This window comes from Periplaneta americana, chromosome 4 (genome assembly GCF_040183065.1).
Source record: "Periplaneta americana isolate PAMFEO1 chromosome 4, P.americana_PAMFEO1_priV1, whole genome shotgun sequence".
Taxonomy (NCBI): Eukaryota; Metazoa; Arthropoda; class Insecta; order Blattodea; family Blattidae; genus Periplaneta; species Periplaneta americana.
The window spans coordinates 163,176,160-163,195,680 of record NC_091120.1 but is presented as its reverse complement, the minus strand read 5'-3'; the positions used below and the strand labels follow the sequence as shown (position 1 = coordinate 163,195,680).

Below are 19,521 nucleotides of genomic sequence, written 5' to 3'. Positions count from 1 at the left end.
TCACCATGTTCCCTTAATCTGTTAGCAATTATTGAGCGGACTGTGTTATGTCTGTCAATTCGCAGTAATTTGCCCTGAGGGCAGAAACCTAGCACGTGTGGTAACGTTTCATGCTCATTACATCTCCCGCAATGGGTATTGCTAAGGCTTCTACCGGGGAGAGATCTAACAGCGATAACATTGGTGCTCATTTTAATGGCCTCGGTCCATTGGCCACAAGATGGACCTTTCTTATTGCTAATCCAGGTGTTACCTTTTTTCCAGTGAGAGTAGAATGTAATTCCTTTACCTTTCCCAAGTAATGCGCTCCACTGATTATAAGAAGTGGCACGAAGTTGTTTACGGATGTTACGTGGATTAATGGTTCCAATATCGTTGACATTAATTAGTAAGTGGCGAAGGCTGTCAGTAATTTCGGCTTCAAGGTTCCTAGTGTGATTAATATAAGGGTTGTCTTCTTTAACTAATAATCTGCAAACATTAAGATGTTGGAGGAAAGCTTCCCACTGTGTTTTAAAAATTCCAAGTCCTCTCAAATTTCGAGGTGCATATAGCATTGCATCCGGTACATCTGTTGGTAAGCCAACGATTTCCTTGACAGAACTACGGATAAGTTTATCAATATCATTAAGAAATTTTAATTTAAGATCCTTTAACGGTGCACATCGAAATGTTAAAGGAATTATTTTTGCACCAATTGAATGCTGTCTGGACCAAAATGATCGTATTTTAATTATTTAAATACAATTTCAATTAAGTAACGTAATAAACGATTTATCCTTCTATCAAACACGGATTTTCCCTAGACCAAATGTCATATTTTAATTATGTAATTGCTTTTTATTTATTTGTAACAAGTGCAGCGAAGCGTACGAGTATGGCTAATCTTGAATAAATTAGCAGTTTCAGTCACTGTAGATCCTGCTAGCCGGGCACCAACAATTTGACCTCTTTGAAAGTCAGAAAGATCTTTCATTGTTTGCTTTTTCATACTTTCACCGCTGTAAAGAAAATAAATAATAGTGGAAAGCAGTTCCACTACAAAGAAGAAGGCAGAACATAGAAAAGACTGGAGAAAGCTGGGTTTACAGTGAAAGTCCTGTCCTTGAGCAGAACAATAAATGAATGAATGAATGAATGAATGAATGAATGAATGAATGTAGTTCCACTATGTACATTTCTTGTAAGAAAAAACAAAAGAATGCATTTCTAATTAAAACTTCAGGGCAGGAACCTCATAATATAAAAATATACCTGAAATGGTGGAGGTTCCATTATTTTGTCTACCCCCTGCACAAAACCAAAAACTTTTTAATTAAATATGTTGATATTAGAAAAAAAAAAAAAGAATCAGTTCGACACACAAAGTTTTTTCTCCAAAATTTGACTTCTGACCTAACCTTAAGAAAATATACACCACAGAGAAGGAATTTTTGATAGTTAATACTTTTGTCGGAAAGGAGAGTTATTGCGTAACAACAGGCATCATAGAGTCCATGAAGCTATCGCCTGTCTTCTTCGGAACAAGGGTTGGGAAGTTTATGAAGAGGTCTACTGTATTTCTGAAGACGACTCTCACAGAAGAGCGGATATAATAGCAATAAAAAGGCAACAACAAAAGGCTATTGTCATAGATCCAACTATACGCATGGAGAGAGATCTAAACCAAGCTCATCAGGTTGATCATGAAAAGAGGGCCATTTATGAACCTTGTATTCCCTACGTTAGTGCCATTCCTCTCTTGAATTGGTCAGTGACAGCTTTATTTTTTGGTGCTCGGAGTTCTTTACCAAAATTTACATATCATTTTTTAAATAATTATCAATATCATCTTTTGAAATTCAAAAAATCATCTCGCAAATTCTTAAAAATTCCCTGCAGATTATACAATTTCATTTATACCACTCAGAAAGCCTTAATTAATGATATGCTAATTTTAAATAACATCTTTTATTTATAAGTGTCATTTTAAAGTCAACTTCTAAGGTTTATTTTATAATTGATAATCAGTGGTGCTTAATTATTACATTTTATTTTTATAACAATACTCATATTTAATTAATTATATTTTTATTTGCTGTTAATTTCCGGATAATCGTGGTCATCATTAATTAAGGCCGGACGATTTATTTCTCTCTCTCTCTCTCTCTCTCTCTCTCGACGGTATTAAATCCAATAATAAAAAATATGGATTCTTTATTTTATTTCTCAGCGATGGTGTATTAAAGAGTAGCCTAAGTGCAAGATTATCTAGTGGCGGTGAGATTTCTGTGCGTGTATGTCTGTGCTTAAAAAGTAGCAGGGTTCTAAATGAATTCAAATACAATTCATTCTAATCTTGTAAACCCTGCCAGAAGAAAGAAATATCGTTCAATTCGAAGTAGGCCGCATTTGCAGGTATTCTTGTTGCCGACCGCGTGTTTGGACATAATTTTCTGTTTCTTGTGGGGAGTCGCTGATCCGGGAAAAACAAAGAATCATTAGGGATCCGCTAATGCAAGTTCTATAGCAGCGCATTACGGAGTAATGAGGACAGATGAGGCACCCCCAGCTTCCCTCTGTCCTCTCTCCATCTTCTTTCACTTCATCTTTCCTTATGAGAGCCCAGAGGACTGATCGTGGTACTTCAGTCTTATCCTGTGATGCAGGCAGCTAGGATGATAATAGGCCGACGTCTGTAACGGCGGGTTCGAGAAGAATGAGTGGGAAATAAAGTGTACGAGTCAAATAAAGTAATGAATGGATGGATTTATGGATTAATGGATGAACGGATTCCTGAACTGCGGCATGAATGAATGATTAAAAGTGAATGAATTGACGAATGGATAAATTATTCGAGATTAGAAAGGATGGATGTACGGATAGGATGAGTGGACGAAATGATGAACGGATGAATGGACAGAGCGACCGATAGGTGAGTCGATCGCTGAAAAGACGGATGGATGGATGGATGGATGCATGGATGGATGAAATGATGGATTTATTCATGGCTGGATAGATGTATGGGTCCTCGAATAAGTTAGTAGATCAGTCTATAGACAGATGGATGGATGATAGATTGATCCATGACTGGATGGATGGGTGACTGAAGTGGTTGGACTGATCTATAGATGGATGGATGTACTGTTTCACGAACCCATGGATGGATTGATGAATTGGTTCACTGATGAATTGATGAATTAGACTACGAATATATTTTATATATTATTATTTTAATATACCGAAGTACATATAATGTGTTTTCCATGCAGATATTCTGCGTCATCGTACGATGGAAGAGTGGACATTAGTCCTACGTTCATAGACATCTATGATGTAGTGCAGAGGGCGGCCACCAGAGGGAACCCAAGAGGTGGAACTTAAACTGAGAGGATTCGATCCGACACCGGGATGGGAATCCTGTGTGTCTTAGTGGATAAAGCATTAGCACGTAGAGCTGAAAACCCGGGTTCAAATCCCGGTACCGGAGAGAATTTTTCTCCGTTCCACTACTCTTTCATCGTACGAATATATTGATAGTTTCGTTCATGAATGAATTGATGGACTTGTCCAAGGATACGTGGGTGAAGTGATAGATTAGTTCACGGATGGATTGGTCCAAGGATGAATCGATGGATTGGTTTACGGATAGATGGCTGGCCTGTTCCACGAATACGTGGATGGATTGATGGATTGTTTCACAGATAGATTGATGAATTCGTCTGCAGATAGGTGGGTTGATTGTTCCACCGATGGATTGATGGATTTTTCCGACCGATGGATTGATGAATTGGTTCAGGGATATATTGATGAATTGGTCTACGAATGCGTGGATGAATTGGTTCACAGATGGATTGATAAATTGATCTAAAAGTAGGTGTATGGAGCTGTTCACGGGTGATTGATGGATCGGTTCACCGACTGATTGATGAATTGATTAACGAATTGATTGATGAATTGGTTCACGGATGGATTGATGAATTAGTTCACGGATGTATTAATGAGTTGGGCCCACGGATTCGTAGATGGATTGGTCTACGGATGGATTGATTAATTCGCTCACGGGTCTTGATGAATTTATTCACGGATGTATTGATAAACTGGTTCGTGGATGGATTGATGAATTTGGTCTACGGATAAGTGAATGGATTTGTGTATGGTTGGATTGATGGATTAGTCTACGGACAGGTGGATGTTTGATCCACGAATGGATTGACGAACTGGTCCATAGATGGGTGGGTGAATTGAGCCACTGAGTGAGGATGAATTAATCTATGGATTGGTGGATTGGTACATGTATGGATGGATGGTCGGATGAATAGATAATAGATTAATCGACGACTGGATGGGTGGGATGATAGATGAATTGGTCCACGAGTTAGTTGGATTAGTCTATGGGTCGATTGTTCCACGGATGGATTGCTGGGTTGTTGTAAGGACGGAAAGGAAGATGGGTGAATGAATAAATTGGTGGATGGTTGAATAGATCCATGAATAAATGGACTAATGATGAATAGAAAGTTTAAAATAGATTTTTAGTATACATGAAATGGCAAAATCGTGCGTTTGCGACGACGAAAACGCGATATCTGTATAAAACGTTAATAAAATCTATAAATTCCAACCGATTGTGGTAATTCTTTCAGAAAGTGTAAAGTTCTTGTCTCTACACTGTTTTCTATCATAATTTCCAAGGTTTGATGAAGAGTAACAAAAATATTAATTCTACACTTCGCGATTTTATGATACATTCAATCTGTAATAAAAACTATAAATTCAATCCGATTTTATTATTCTTTTCCGAAAGAGTTAAATTCATGTGTCTATAAGTTTTCTATTCAAAGTTCCAGGGTTCGATGCAAACGAACAAAATATTAATAGTACAGTTTTCTCAGGTCTCTGAATATTCAAACGCTAATAAAATATATATTTTCAGATGGATTCTTCTAATACTTTGAAGTAGTGTTAAATTCGTGTTTTTACACAAGCAACTATCAAAGATTTCGAGGTTCGATGCAAAGAAACAAAACTGTGAGAATTTAGATTTCGCGAGATTTTAAGACATAAAAGACTTGAATAAAAATTACAAATTCCAACCGATTTTTCTAATTTCTCAAAAAGTGTTAAATTTATGTTCCTGCACACATATCTACCGAAAGTTTCAAGGTCTCATCAGAGAAACATTAATTTTTTATTATATATATATATATATATATATATATATATATATATATATGGAATGGTAAAATCATGCTTATGACAGAGACAGGAAGACACTAAGATATAAAGAAATGAAAAGCATTATAAATGGATATGTACACGTACAACTTAGTAATTCACGCCCAGAATAAAAGGAATTTGATGTAATACAGGTAGATATATGTATAAATGTAAACCTATATCAAGGGAGAAATAATAAGATACAGGAACATTAGGAAAAAATAAATAAGAGTAAACGAAATAGAACAGAACTGAAAACTCAATATAAATCTCCAGATATTGTTGCTGAAATCAAAGCCCGTAGGTTGGAATGGTTAGGACATGTAATCAGGATGAATGATCAGAGAATACCAAAAAAGATTCTAAACACAAAACCAGAAGGCAGGCGCAATATTGGCAGACAGAAACTAAGATGGTTGGATGGAGTGGAGGACGATTTAAGGACTCTAAGCGTGAGAAGATGGAGTCAGAAGGCTCTGGTTGGACAGGAATGGACCAAGATCCTAAGGGAGGCCAAGGCTAGACTACAAGGGCCGTAGTGCCAAAGAAGAAGAAGAAGAAGAAGAAGAAGAAGAAACGAAATGGAAAAAGAAGCAGGAATAATGGCAGGATTGTAAATTAAGAACGAGACAAAGGTATAAAAGAGGAAATTAGCAAAGGAATTTGGCAAAATAGTGAAAAATAATTAAAAAGGAAACAGAAGAGATTAAAGAACGAAATAAGAGAGAGAACAGAAGGGGAATGGAAAAGAGATAAAGCAGACAAAAAGTATAATACGGAATGAATGGAAAAAGATAAGAAATAAATTGGAAAGGAAAGAAGAGAAAAATGTGGAAATATGGAAGACATTAAAGTAATGATATAAACAAGAAAATAATAAGTAATAAAACGTAACAAAGAAAGGAAGCTCAGAAAATTATGACGACACTTGTGTCCATTACGTGCAAGTCCTGCTTTGAGGCAATTATACAGAGGGTGAAGAGTTCGCAGTGCATTATGGGTGCACGGACTCGGAATTTATAGACGAAATAAAAGTTTAGAGATATATCTCCCTTCCGTCTGCAAGTATGCAATAAACCCTCGGCGCATTATGTATTGTAGACTGAAGAACAGGAAATATTTTAATGCGCCCTGCATTGTGGGCACAAAAGTGGCGTATGGGACACATCCATTACTTTTCTATCGCTATGGTAGGTTGAATTTGTCCAAAATCATCGGCACATCTGATTAACTCTAATCAAAAGCAACGGCGACTCGTGATATTTTTTGTACGTAGGATATGAGATTGACGACTGATGACCGATAACTGAAAGAGAATTGCAGAATAAACATAAATATTAAGTGGAAAACCTTGCCCACAGAATTTATTCCACTTCACACCACTGTTCCTTTAGATGACATATTTCAGAGAAGACACGTCATGGGTTTAAATATCTAGTCAATTGGGTTGCATATTGGAAAACATGAAATCGATGTGTCGATGCAGATCTGTTTTGACTGCAGAAAATATGCATTTGTGTGTTTTCTGGTCTGTTTTTATTAATATTATCAAGCCCCGGTTTTGTCATGCACATGCCATTGGTTTTTAATATTATATCAATATGTGCATGTATTCCGCTGATATAATCATCGCTCCATGACGATGTATCGAAAATTAAAAGTGTGTTTCGAGTAATACGCAGATTTGATTACCGAGAGAAATAAATTTGTTTTAAACGTATGCATGGGTTGGTATTCATGATAACTTATTTAATATTAACGTAATTCTTTTTTCTCATAAACGGTGCGGAAAGTTACGTTCCCCCGTAAAAAAAAAAAAAACAAAGAATTCGTTGGAATATACTTCATAGACAAAACATGAACGTACTGTAATGAATTAATTTGTGTTCGAAACGTTTACTCTAATATTAGATAAGCTTCAGGAAAAACAAAATCTATGATTTTCATGTTGAAGGTATACCGATAAGCTATCACAATTTGACTATAATTATGTGTGTGTATTCCGCCTTTGCCTATCATACAATTAAATGAATAAATTAATTAGTCATATTTTTCATTAACGTTTTCGGTACATCACTTTTAGCAAACATAGCCATGTTAACGATACTGCGTCCAGCTCAACGTTAAATAACAAGATCACCACAACTGCCTCATTTAACTTCACATCGGCAAACACCACACAATAAGTGATCACATACTTAATATATTTAAAGTGATGTACAAACTATGTGCTTTTTAAACAGTTTTAAACAGTGTTTTTTAAATAGTGTTTTTAAATAGTGTTTTAAATATTAACTGAAACATTCTAATTTAATTTTGATAATGTGTTGTACCAGCAAATAGTATATAAGAGTTAAGGTAATCATTCATGTAATCATGGCAACACTTCACCGACATAGCACAGTATGCACAAAAACACTGATCATTTAAGTCTACGATACATGTACCCATAGGCCTGGTTAACAATTAGCATCATATACATACATCTGAAGATGGTACAATTTACGTACCGAAAACGTTAATGAAAAATATGACTAATTAATTTATTCATTTAATTGTATGATAAGCAAAGGCGGGATACACACACATAATTATAGTCAAAATCTATGATATCAGAAATAACTAACTGGTCAAAATACAGTGTTGCGAGGTTTTAGGATATATGGATATGTTCATCGTGTCCAAGGGTTCCAGGCTGATTGGTCCACTCCATTTTTCATCAAGTCCAAAGGAAAAAATGTCCATAATCACGTTATGTACACAAGCGTTTTGTCCATTGAACACAACGTCCATAGACATTTAATCCACAAACAAAACATGTCAGCAAGAAATTTTGTCCATATACATTATATAAAATGACTTTTACTGTCAATTAATTATAATGTTCATAATACATCTTACAGATCAGAAATAAAAGGTTGTCTTTTCCATTTCTGTCAGGCCATTTGGCGTCATGCTGTTCAGCTTGGATTAAAGGCTGCTTATATTAACACGGAAAATGACAGAGTAAGAAATGACATCCGAAAGTTAATGTCCATACCTTTCATACCGCTGGATCATATTGCGAATATAAATTAAGGTGATATGTAATTAAGATGATATGTAATTAAGTTGATTTGTAATTGATTAAGGCGATATGTAATTACTTAAATGAGTAATAGTTGGGTGAAATAGAAGTACTTATAAGTTAGGTTTACTTTTGCTTAAAGTAGGCGTTATTATAGCATAGTTTTTATTTATAGTCCTAGGTTTATTGCATCTATTTATTTATAGCCTAGTTAGAAATAAATTTAGGATTATTTTATTTTATTTTTTTTATTTTTCTTTTATTGCTGTGATTATTGTATAATTGTAATGGTATTATTGTATATTATACATCACTGCCACCGGATGTATACCCAATTGTAGTGTTAATACATACATACATACATACATACATACATACATACATACATACATACATACATACATTTGATGAAGTTTCTGATGGTGTAGAGAATCAGTATTAGATTTATCATTATACATAGAAAGTACCTTCGTAAGAGGGATACCTGCCAGATGTAGAAGACGAGAAGTTCCGCCTCGCTTTCCTCCGCATATTTGGAATGTTTATAACCTACTCTTGAATGGGACTCGAAGGATAATTAATACAATAGAAGATGGCACTCCAAATTAAAAAAAAAAATGTATAGTAACTCATCATGCTAACATATGGAAGTTCATCGAAAACTTGCAGATGGACAAAAGTGACAATCAGTTATTAATAAATCAATTAATGGCAGGTTATACGGCAATACGTCATCCCATAAAGAAGTTCTGTGTTTTAAATTCAAGACACATTGAGGAAATGGTGCGGAATTACCGTGTATGTAGAGAAAACGGTGACATTGACAGATATCCTTTAGGCATTAGCTATCGGTTGAAACTGTATGCAGAAGAACTTCCTTATGATGAAAACGATAATGAAGCAAATTAATGGTATTTTTATAATTGAATAACCATACGCTACAATTACAGTTATTATGTAATATTTAATTTCTAAAATGATGTACATCTGGTTGACTGTATTATTTTCATCATATTAAAAGCAGACTAATGATTTTTTAATTGGTTATTACTTCAGATCTGTGTATCTTTTAAATTATGGACAAACCATCTTTGGATACAACTACAAATGGACCTGTAATGTACTGGATCTATAAATTAATGGACTTTAATGTAAAGGACAGAAGAAACTGGACATATGGACTGTGGACATAAAAAATAGACATTTTGTCTGTGGACATAAAGAAGTGGACATATCATCCGTGTATCGTATAGACATCCATCGCTACGTATTTATATAACGGTTCCATCATGAGGAAAGGTGGCTTTTCTTAGCTTTTCGAGAACTGGATCCGGAACGGGTATACTTAGGCATACTTTCTACACCTTATATATGCGATGATTGTCCACGTCTGACAGGTGGTCTGGATGGAATTCGTGAATCCGACGCTGAGAGGTGAGTCATCCTGCTTCAACCTCTGATACAGATCCCATCCGCAGACGGGTAGCCTGATAAGCTCCAGGGGCCCGGAGCCCCAAGCCCTTTCTCAATCAGCATCATTAAATCGATGCTGACAGATGGACCATCCTGCCTCAACTCCTGGCAGACCCGATCCCATCCGCAGACGAGTAGCCTGACAAGCCTCCTGAGACTTCACCATAGTCCAGCAGGGTAAGGTTGCCTAATTCCGTGACATATTTAATAAAGTCTATATTTATGCCAAAATTGTAATAAAAATTTTCAAATAACACCTAAATGACGTTATTTGGACCTTTAGTTACAGTTTTTACAACATTCAGTGTCAACAGTCTCCACGCGAGTTGTGTGGATATAAAGGGAAAAGTTGAGACGGTGTCGGGTGGAGTTCCCGGGTAGCTCAGTGGTAGAGCGCTGGTATCTTCAACCAGAGGTCCCGGGATCGATACCCGGCCCCGGAACAATTTTTTCCTTGAAATTATTCAAATCTGCTTTACAGGGAGCTTCACCTGAAAGACTAGATTTGCATAATATATACGTTACTGTGTACGTTAACAGAAAACCACAATTTCAAGTCACACAGAGATTGTGTGCACTCGTTGTGGGTCTCTGGCATTTCGTCAGCCCATGCGAGTTGTGTGGATATAAAGGGAAAAGTTGAGACGGTGTCGGGTGGAGTTCCCGGGTAGCTCAGTTGGGAGAGCGCTGGTACGTTCAACCAGAGGTCCCGGGATAGATACCCGGCCCCGGAACAATTTTTCCCCTGAAATTATTCAACAGTCTCACAAGTTTGGTATATAATATATAATTCTTCATTGTTATACAGTGGCTCCTAAATCCGTGACAGGGATCAAAATTCCGTGATAGTGGTTTCCTAATTCCGTGACTGATATCCTAATTCCGTGATACTAAAATAATCCTCATTAACTGCTCAGAAAACAAACGTATATTTGGGAAAACACTTTAATGTCACGGTATATTGTTTTAATATGGATTAAGCAAGAAATTACAACATATAAAAAGGGCCTAAGTGACAAATTTAATAGAAAATACTTGTGTAACTATAGCAATACATATTACATATTAATGTATTGTAAACAAAATAAACTGAAATTTAAACTAAATACAAAATTAAATTTGAATAAATTGAATTATAACACAATTATTTCTCATTATTTATATTCGTAACAACAACAGTAATTAAGTTAAATATATGCCCTATTATTTTATTACAATAATATAATTGATGTTTTCTGTAACTTATTTCCATTATTATTTCCACGAACTATTTTCTTTCATAGACATTAATTTTCAAAATTTAGCAATGGCATCACTGGTCGAGTGAGCGAGGAAGGAGAAATATGAAAATAAATCCGAAAATGGGAAAGCTCGTGTAGCATTGTTATTGTCTCACAATGTTTAAATAATCATGCGCATTGATTCAGCTGACTTTAATCTACAGTAATATATCATATTTATAATGCTATATTAATTCTTACCTCAAATATAAAATGTTTCTTCAGGAGCGGTCACAAGAGAAAGAAAAACTTACTGGTCAACCACCTTTCACTGAAAAAAGCTTCTGCAGTCGACTGCTTTTATTCAAAAGGCGGGTAGTCAATAAAATTGAAAAGAAGACATCTTCTGGCATCTGTTAGATATTTCAAAAACTTAAAAGTCAGAGACCACAACTCCATGGCAGTCAATTGAAATTTTATCACGGGATTAGGGGTATCACGGAATTAGGCACCTTTACTCTATATACAGTCGCGAAGCTTGAATTGATGAAAGTACTAAGAACAATAGACTGTGCAAGTACTATTTCGCATTGTCTGTGATAGCAGCGATCCTAGTGGTTAGCAACTATCCATGGATGGATATTTCCTACGTATTAAGCTTCGTGACTGTATATACTAGATCAGCGTTGTCAGACAGAGCCTAAACGGAGCGGAGCGCTCCACTATAACTCGTTGCGTGCTCCGGTGCTTCCACAGACATAAGCAAGTTCACGCTCCCACTGGACGTCTTTAGCTCCACAACCGGTTTCGGAGCTTACAACTCTGACACTACTGTACTAGACTGTGGCTTCATCCCAGCCTAATTTTGCTTCAGACGATGAAATGGTGGGAGTTAGAGAATGTTGGTATCCCTAGAAAAACGCTCTGCAATGTCTGTTTTGTAGACCAGAAACTTCATCACGGATGAAACTCGGGCAGCCTGGACGGAAAATCAGCGCACTAGCACTGGAGCCAGAGACGCTGCGAGGAAAGATAGAAAGTGCAGAAAGGGGAAACATAATTGCCGTAGATACAAAAGTATTCAGTGAAGATTCCTTAGTAAGAAATTCACAAAATTGTTAAAAATTCATGTAAGTTAACACAGACAAATGAAGTACCGTTCGTGGAGTAGTTACCAGTAGATGGTTTTGATTATGTTTGGAAATGATTATGTATAGTTTCCCTGGAAAATAATGAAACGATTGAATATTATTAAATCTCGGATGTAAGACACTGCGCATGATCGGAGACCAGAGCACTGATACACAAGATAACGAATATTGAGTTACTTAAATGTAGGCTATTTGGTTTGTTACTAGCATCGTTCCGAAATTAGCTCCAAAAACTGCAAAAAATATGATATTACGTAAATAAAAGATATATATATATATCGTGTAGTTAAATAGACAATGGGCCTTCATACAGAAAGGCAAGCTTTCCTGTCGTTTCAATATCTCAGACATGTCACTAAAGAATAGCCACCTATGCCCACCAACGCCCTCGAAATCGAGGCGAATTGTGGAATCAAGTTGTTGGCACCTGGGAAGATCTTGCCGGGGATCAGAACTTATTTCACAATCTCGTGACATCCATGCCGGATTGACTTAGAACTGTAATAGAAGCTGATGGCATGTGGACAAGATTTTAAGTTAACAGGTCTCTTTTTGTTTCTTATGTTTTTTGTTTGAGGAAGAATACCTTTAACTTCAATGTAAAATTTTTTTGACGAGGTTCAGCCAACATGTAAGACCCAGAAATTGGCCATAAATTATTCCATATTTTTCGAGAAATTAGGCAGCCGAGGAACTCTGAAGAAATTAATTACACCTCAATAAAAAAAAGTTTCACTTGGGATCGAACACGAGACGTTTCGGCTAAGCAGTATAACCGACACTTTACTATCTGAGCTACCGAGACAAGACAGTGACAGCAGCAGTCCAGAATGTAGATCCCATAGAAGGCATTTGCCATTCGGTACAGAGAAGCAATGATATTTTGTGACTCGAGCTATGTTGTGAAATCGTGACCTTAAATGGCTATCTTCTTCGTGATCCATATTCTGGTCCTTGTCCTTATTGTGGTCCTTGTAACAATTCGTGTTGTATTTGCATGGTACTTATTGTTACCGGTACGTCGATATCGAGTGAACCGCGCGTAGAACTTTAACTTCCGACGACCAAGAGTCGTCTCATTCCTTTTAAGGGTAACTGTACGTAAGTCTTCACCAACGAGTTAGAAAGAGAAAGCTATAGAGTGGTCATTGCGCCGCCAAGTTTGAAGAAAATTGAACGACCGTCGGTAATGAACTTATGCGCCCAAAACAAAGTGGGCGTGGTGATAACTGACATTAGAATCGTCAGATGTCTTAATTTCGTTTGCATAAATCAGTTAAACTAAAGTGGAAAAACCTAGTATTTCGTCAAATACGTGCTAGGAACTTAATCTAAACGTATGTACGCTAAATTTAAAACACTTGAGCTATTCCTAGAAGGAATGCTTAAAAGAATAACCTAAGCAAAATTGTCATGTAGTATGACAAGAAGTCCTAGCAAATATACTGAAGAAAATGTTAATATTCCTAGGTTCTTTTAAATGCGACCTGCAAGATTGCCTATAAAATGAACGAGTATGATTCGGATGATTTTATTAAATTGTTTTCCCAGTCTCTACATGTTGCAAAACTATTTACTATACCATAAGATATAGAATGAAAGTAGGCCCTATCTATAGTAAACAACCTTTACCTCCAAGCTTGTAACGTGGGTGAAACATGACAAAACACGCTTTCAGTTTTTTTGTTACAGTAAAGTATAATTATTATCGAAATGTGAACGTGAGGCCAAGAGCCGGCTGGTCTGTCTGAGCCTTTCAAGGGCTGTGGCACCACAGATGATTATTAGTGTATAATTGAGCACCCACGTACAATAATGGGGTAAGTAGTTACGAAATATATTCATACTTAGGGGAGAGTCGTGTAGTATCGGACATCGGGTAATATCGGACAGTGAGTTTCTTTCATATACCACACGATGATAGTACCTGATTGACACGGTTACGTTTCCGTAATGTCGCATAGAGAAACGTAACCATGTCATTCAGGTACTACCATATGGTGGTAGATGAAAGCAACGCACTGTCCGATATTACCCAATGTCCGATACTACCCGACTCTCCCCTACCCCATTATTGCACGTGGGTGTTCAATTATGTTCTTTCATGTCCTTCCAGTCAAAATACTAACAACAATACGACCTACCCCAGAGTTTTGCGTTATTTTGGATGCGAGTGTCGAAATACAATTTTAATATTTGATTGCCATTACTAGGTTTGAAACGAAATTGTAGCGGTTTTATCCGTATTTAGTTTAACTTTATTACTAGTGAACCATTTATTTGATTAATCCTTTGTCTTCGAAATAGGCCTACTTCTTATAAGCTACAGCTCATCGTCTTCTTGTATAAGCAGTAAGGACAGAAGGAGCAGAAATAAAGGATGCCGGTATCGAAATACAGTTTTAATATTGTATTGCTATTTGTTTTTCACTGGGTCTGAAACGGAATTGTATTGGTTTTATCCGTATTTAGTTTAAGTACATTACCGGCGAACCATTTATTTTGTTTATGCCGGGCGTTGTTACACATTTATGCATGAAAAAAAAAATGCTGCTAATTAACAAAACTATGGACTTAACTTCATCAAATTTACATGAAATATGATATATCAGTTGTCTTTTTCCTTTTGACATTGCAGTTATATGCAGCACACACAACAGGCATGTTTTTTCTTCGTTTTTTTGTACTTCTTACCTCCGTTATACAACATTGTAAACAGACGAATTTTTACAAAGGTGGGCGCTTAGCTCAGATCTGCCGTGTTTCGCGGTGGCACCGCAAAGAGCGCTGTACAGGACATGGCCACTCTATAGTCTTCTCTTTCTAACTCGTTGGTCTTCACAGATACACATCATGCATAATGTGGCCCGCCGAAGTGATGTGCAACTTGAAAATGGATCACTGACCTGCCATCTATGCGCAGTATTCCGAACCCGAATCACGCAAGTGAAGTGGGTAGGCATTAGATAGATACACACGCACACAACACACGTGTTTTCTCTTCTTGAGGAATATAGTAGGCCATGCCAATCAGTCAAATATAATTCTATGTTAGTAGACTTTTTGTTGTTGTTTAGTCAACTGTCCGAAGACAAGTGTGAACCCCGCAAGTGCACCACTTATGAGACAACTTGGCCAGGAGATAATAGGGTAGAGTGGCCAGTTCCTTTTCCCCCTCCATTGCATACATCGTCGACTAGCTACATATTAAACTAATCAGACTTCAGATGCATTAGTAGACTTAATAATATTATATTATTTAATATAATATTCGTAAATATCTTTTTTATCAGTACTTTATTATTATACTGTATTCATGAAATAGTCTCAGCAAGTACAGTACGAGATTTTTATTTATATCTTAAAAATCTATCTCCTCTTACAAAATTTAAGTTTTATGCATACACTTATTCTACAACACCTCTAATACGATTAGAAAAGAACCAAGTATCCTGAATTTTAAATTTAAATCTATAAAAACGAGAGAAAACTGCACGCATTCTATTCTTCACCCGACATAGTTAGGAACATTAAATCCAGACGTTTGAGATGGGCAGGGCATGTAGCACGTATGGGCGAATCCAGAAGTGCATATATAGTGTTAGTTGGGAGGCCGGAGGGAATAAGAGCTTTGGGGAGGCCGAGACGTAGATGGCAGGATAATATTAAAATGGATTTGAGAGAGATGGAATATGACGACAGAGACTGGATTAATCTTGCGCAGGATAGGAGCTGATGGCACACTTATGTGAGGGCGGCAATGAACCTGCGGGTTCCTTAAAAGCCATTTGTAAGTAAGTTGTAAGTAAAAAAAAATGTTTATTTAACGACGCTCGCAACTGCAGAGGTTATATCAGCATCGCCGGTATGTCGGAATTTTGTCCCGCAGGAGTTCTTTTACATGCCACTAAATATAGTGACATAAGCCTGTCGCATTTAAGCACACCGGGCCGGGATCGAACCCACAACCTCGGGCACAGAAGGCCAGCGCTATACCAACTCAGCCACCCAGGGCGACAGTTGTAAGTAGAAGGACAGAAATTTTGTTTATACAATTTCAAAATTTTAATTTTTAGTGTTCACTAAATATGTTTTATTTTTCTTTAATTTCAAGAGTATTTACTATATGAAAAAAAAGGTCTTGTACTTTGTTAACTGCAGTATATAGGTCTAGAACATGCAGTAAAAATTTCATGTTCTTAGATCAAAATAGACTGAGGCTTTACACTTTGAATATGAAAAAATATGCTCAAAAATGAAAGCGGAAACAGCCTGTAAAGTTTATATGGAACTCAAATTCAAGGGTGTGGAAATTTAAATAAGGCATTATTTTTATGCTTCCAAGTGCCGCAGAGCGCTGAAAATTTGTCCAACATACGAGTATAAATAAGAGATTGCTCATTCATTTTTCATAAAAAATAAAAATTCTATCTTTGATTGAAAATTACCAAAACTTCACACGTCTTTCCCTTTAACCTACCCTCAGTAATTTGGCGAATCACCAACGATATGCTAACTTATTTGAATTTGTTTATTTGTTTTCTTACAACAGAATATTAACGTACTTCTGGTTGGAAAGAATAATTCAAAATGACGGCTTACTTAAATATACTGGCAGTTTTTTCTTATTTTTAAATATAGATTGGTTTGAGATACAAAATGGTACAGTTAAGTACTAACAGTAGAAATTATATCGATAGTACGACTGTTAAATTGTAGAGAGGGAAATGGCCGTATTAATATTCGTCGACTTTGCACGCCGGGATCAATATTTTGAAAGACAAATATTTACTGCGACTGTAAAGACTCAGCTATCATAAAATTGTTTTAGACCATTCTGTGAATTGTAGAGATAAAAATTAAATTTATAATTACGCCCAGAGTTAATTATTTGCTACGTAGATATCATTCAGATTATATAATTAACCACAAATTAATTTTAGTCTTAACAGCCTTTCAAATTTTAAATAACCTCTTCTATAATTAACAAAATAATAACAGAGACGATTACAACACGCGAATAATTATGTTGTGTGATTTTTAAAATCATTTGCATACTTCTATTTAAACCGCTGCAGTTCATAAATATGGATAATATATTCTACCCTCTAATACTCCAGCATATCTCGTGTATCCAATACGAAAGGCAGAAAAGTTATCTTATTTTGATTTACAGAAAATTATTTTAACATATATATACAGTGTGTAACGAAAAAGTAGGCACTACTTCCAACGATGGAGTCCTCATACAGAATACTGGGTGGAAAGTAACCGCTGAACCAAAATGAAACTAGTATTAATCATGAGGAGAGGTTTGAAAAATCTGAATGAGTCTTTTTTTAACATTCACCGTTTTAGAGGAAATCGTTATGTTTCTATCAAACATTTAGCAACATCACGGCTACTGCAACGACCCATCCCTTACGTTCCCCTCTCTCCAGGAAAAGTTCTGTCCAGTTTTTTTGAATTTCGATAACAAGGCCAAGTCGGAAGTTCGCTTTGACGTATAATATATCCAATGGTACGAAGATTTGCGGCGCAAATTATTTCTATATTTGGCAGTGAAGTAAACAGTGCAAAGTACAGTGCGTTTCAGAAATATGTTGCGTTTTCTGTAGAAGAAAGAGCTTATATTATTGAAGTTTATTTTCACACAAGTATGGTGTGTAGCATAACTGAATTTATCTGTGTGGAGTGAGCAGAAGTGAAGATTAGAGTTACCGAAAGTACGATACCCTATAATATGGTTCGGTACTTAACAGCATTATTTAAACAAGAGTTTTATTTTACTGTTTGTGGGTATGAAGAATGATGATGGAAACTGGAATTACAATGTAACCGAATGTGAACAACAGTTTTTCTTTTTTTTTCACAATTTCCTGATTATATCATTACGGAATATTTTCGTAGAAATGTCATTAATCTGGTAGATACATTTAGAACAACAGAGTGTACAGAAAGGAAGAAAAGTGTAAGATGGCCAACAAAGGTGACAGAAGATGCTGTAGAAGATGCTAGAGAAAGGATGCAGCGAGGTCGTAATAAGTCGATCAAGAAGTTAGCTGTAGAAATTGGGGTTTCTTACGGAAGTGCTCACAAAATTCTCAGGAATAAATTAGTTTAATAATATGCTGAATAAAGTAGACATTACATAATATATATAACCGCCTGAAGACTTGAGTTTGTGAAAAAAAATTGTTACTATTCTACTGTTTTTTGATAAAATACTGTAAAGTAATGACCAAACTGAAAATCGTAATACTATATTTCCCTGTAACATAAATGGATACACTACTTTTCTCTCCTCCTATAGCTAGTAAAATGATTTGTTTACATATTGCACTAGTAACACCAAACTCCTGTAATGGAAGGGGGGTTACAGTGTTTCCGAGTATAGCCAGGTTAATGTTGAAGATGTAAGTAAAATTTAAGTGATGTCCCTGTATAATATATCCTAACCTAAAACAGACATAATAGTACATTATGCAACGACCCTATAATGATAGTAATTAAGACGCAAGTATGTTTGTTTATGAAACGAGCGCAAGCGAGTTTCATAATTTTCATACGAGCGTCTTAATTACCATTATAGGCAAGTTTCATACGACTTTTTATGCTCGACCATATTTCTAACTTGAAATTAGTCAGAAGTATACATTTTATTTGTATCTGACAGAAGATCGGAAGTGACCTTGTTCTAGGTCGTGAATTGTCAGATGTGCGCAGACGCGAAAGTAGTGATTTTTTCCGAGGAACAATAATGTCACTGACCTTGTGTAATCCCGTTAAACTTGGTATAACCTTGATTACTGAATTCGACATTGAAAAACGAGATGACACTTTGAATTTATTTGAATATTATTTACAATTAACGCTAATTATTATAGTAACAGAACATAACCTTCTGCGAGAGTACTGGATTTCCAGCCTCCGTGGCCTTTCGATAGTTGTCTTTCGATTGCATATCCGAGAATAATCGAAAACCTGAACTTTAATGAATAGGTTGTACTTTAATGACATGCATTAAAGGACTGCTACCAGGTGTATAATTACTACATTTCGACATGGTCGAGCATAAAAGTGTATAGTTGGGTAGATACTATTATCTCTTCCTCAGTTCGTGTCATAAAATGAAGCCAAATTCACACGACCAAATTATCAATCACTATCGATTAGTAAGGTATCTTTGAACAGAAAACTTTTCTTCCCACAAAAATCTCGATACCATCACAGTAATTAATATTTATAGTTGGTATAATGAGGCGATAAGTTATATTTCACTGAACCAGTTGTTATGTGAGCGTTTTGTGTCTGTCGTGAATAATTTCTCTCTTACAGAGAAGCCAGCGTTCAGAGACGGGACCCGCACGACAAGACCGCATGCGGTTACTATGGTAATGGACATTGTGCA

At 36.1% G+C, this 19,521-nt stretch overlaps 1 protein-coding gene and 1 non-coding gene across 3 annotated transcripts in view; one reads left to right on the top strand and one right to left on the bottom strand.

Moving 5' to 3' along the window:
- LOC138698379 (glutamate receptor ionotropic, kainate 2-like) overlaps positions 1 to 19,521 on the bottom strand; it is a 1,224,444-nt gene that overhangs the window by 453,516 nt on the left and 751,407 nt on the right. The gene's annotated exons all lie outside the window — the stretch shown is intronic.
- Positions 10,111 to 10,182, top strand: TRNAK-CUU (transfer RNA lysine (anticodon CUU)). The gene has a single exon. It is a non-coding gene; the product is annotated as a tRNA-Lys (tRNA).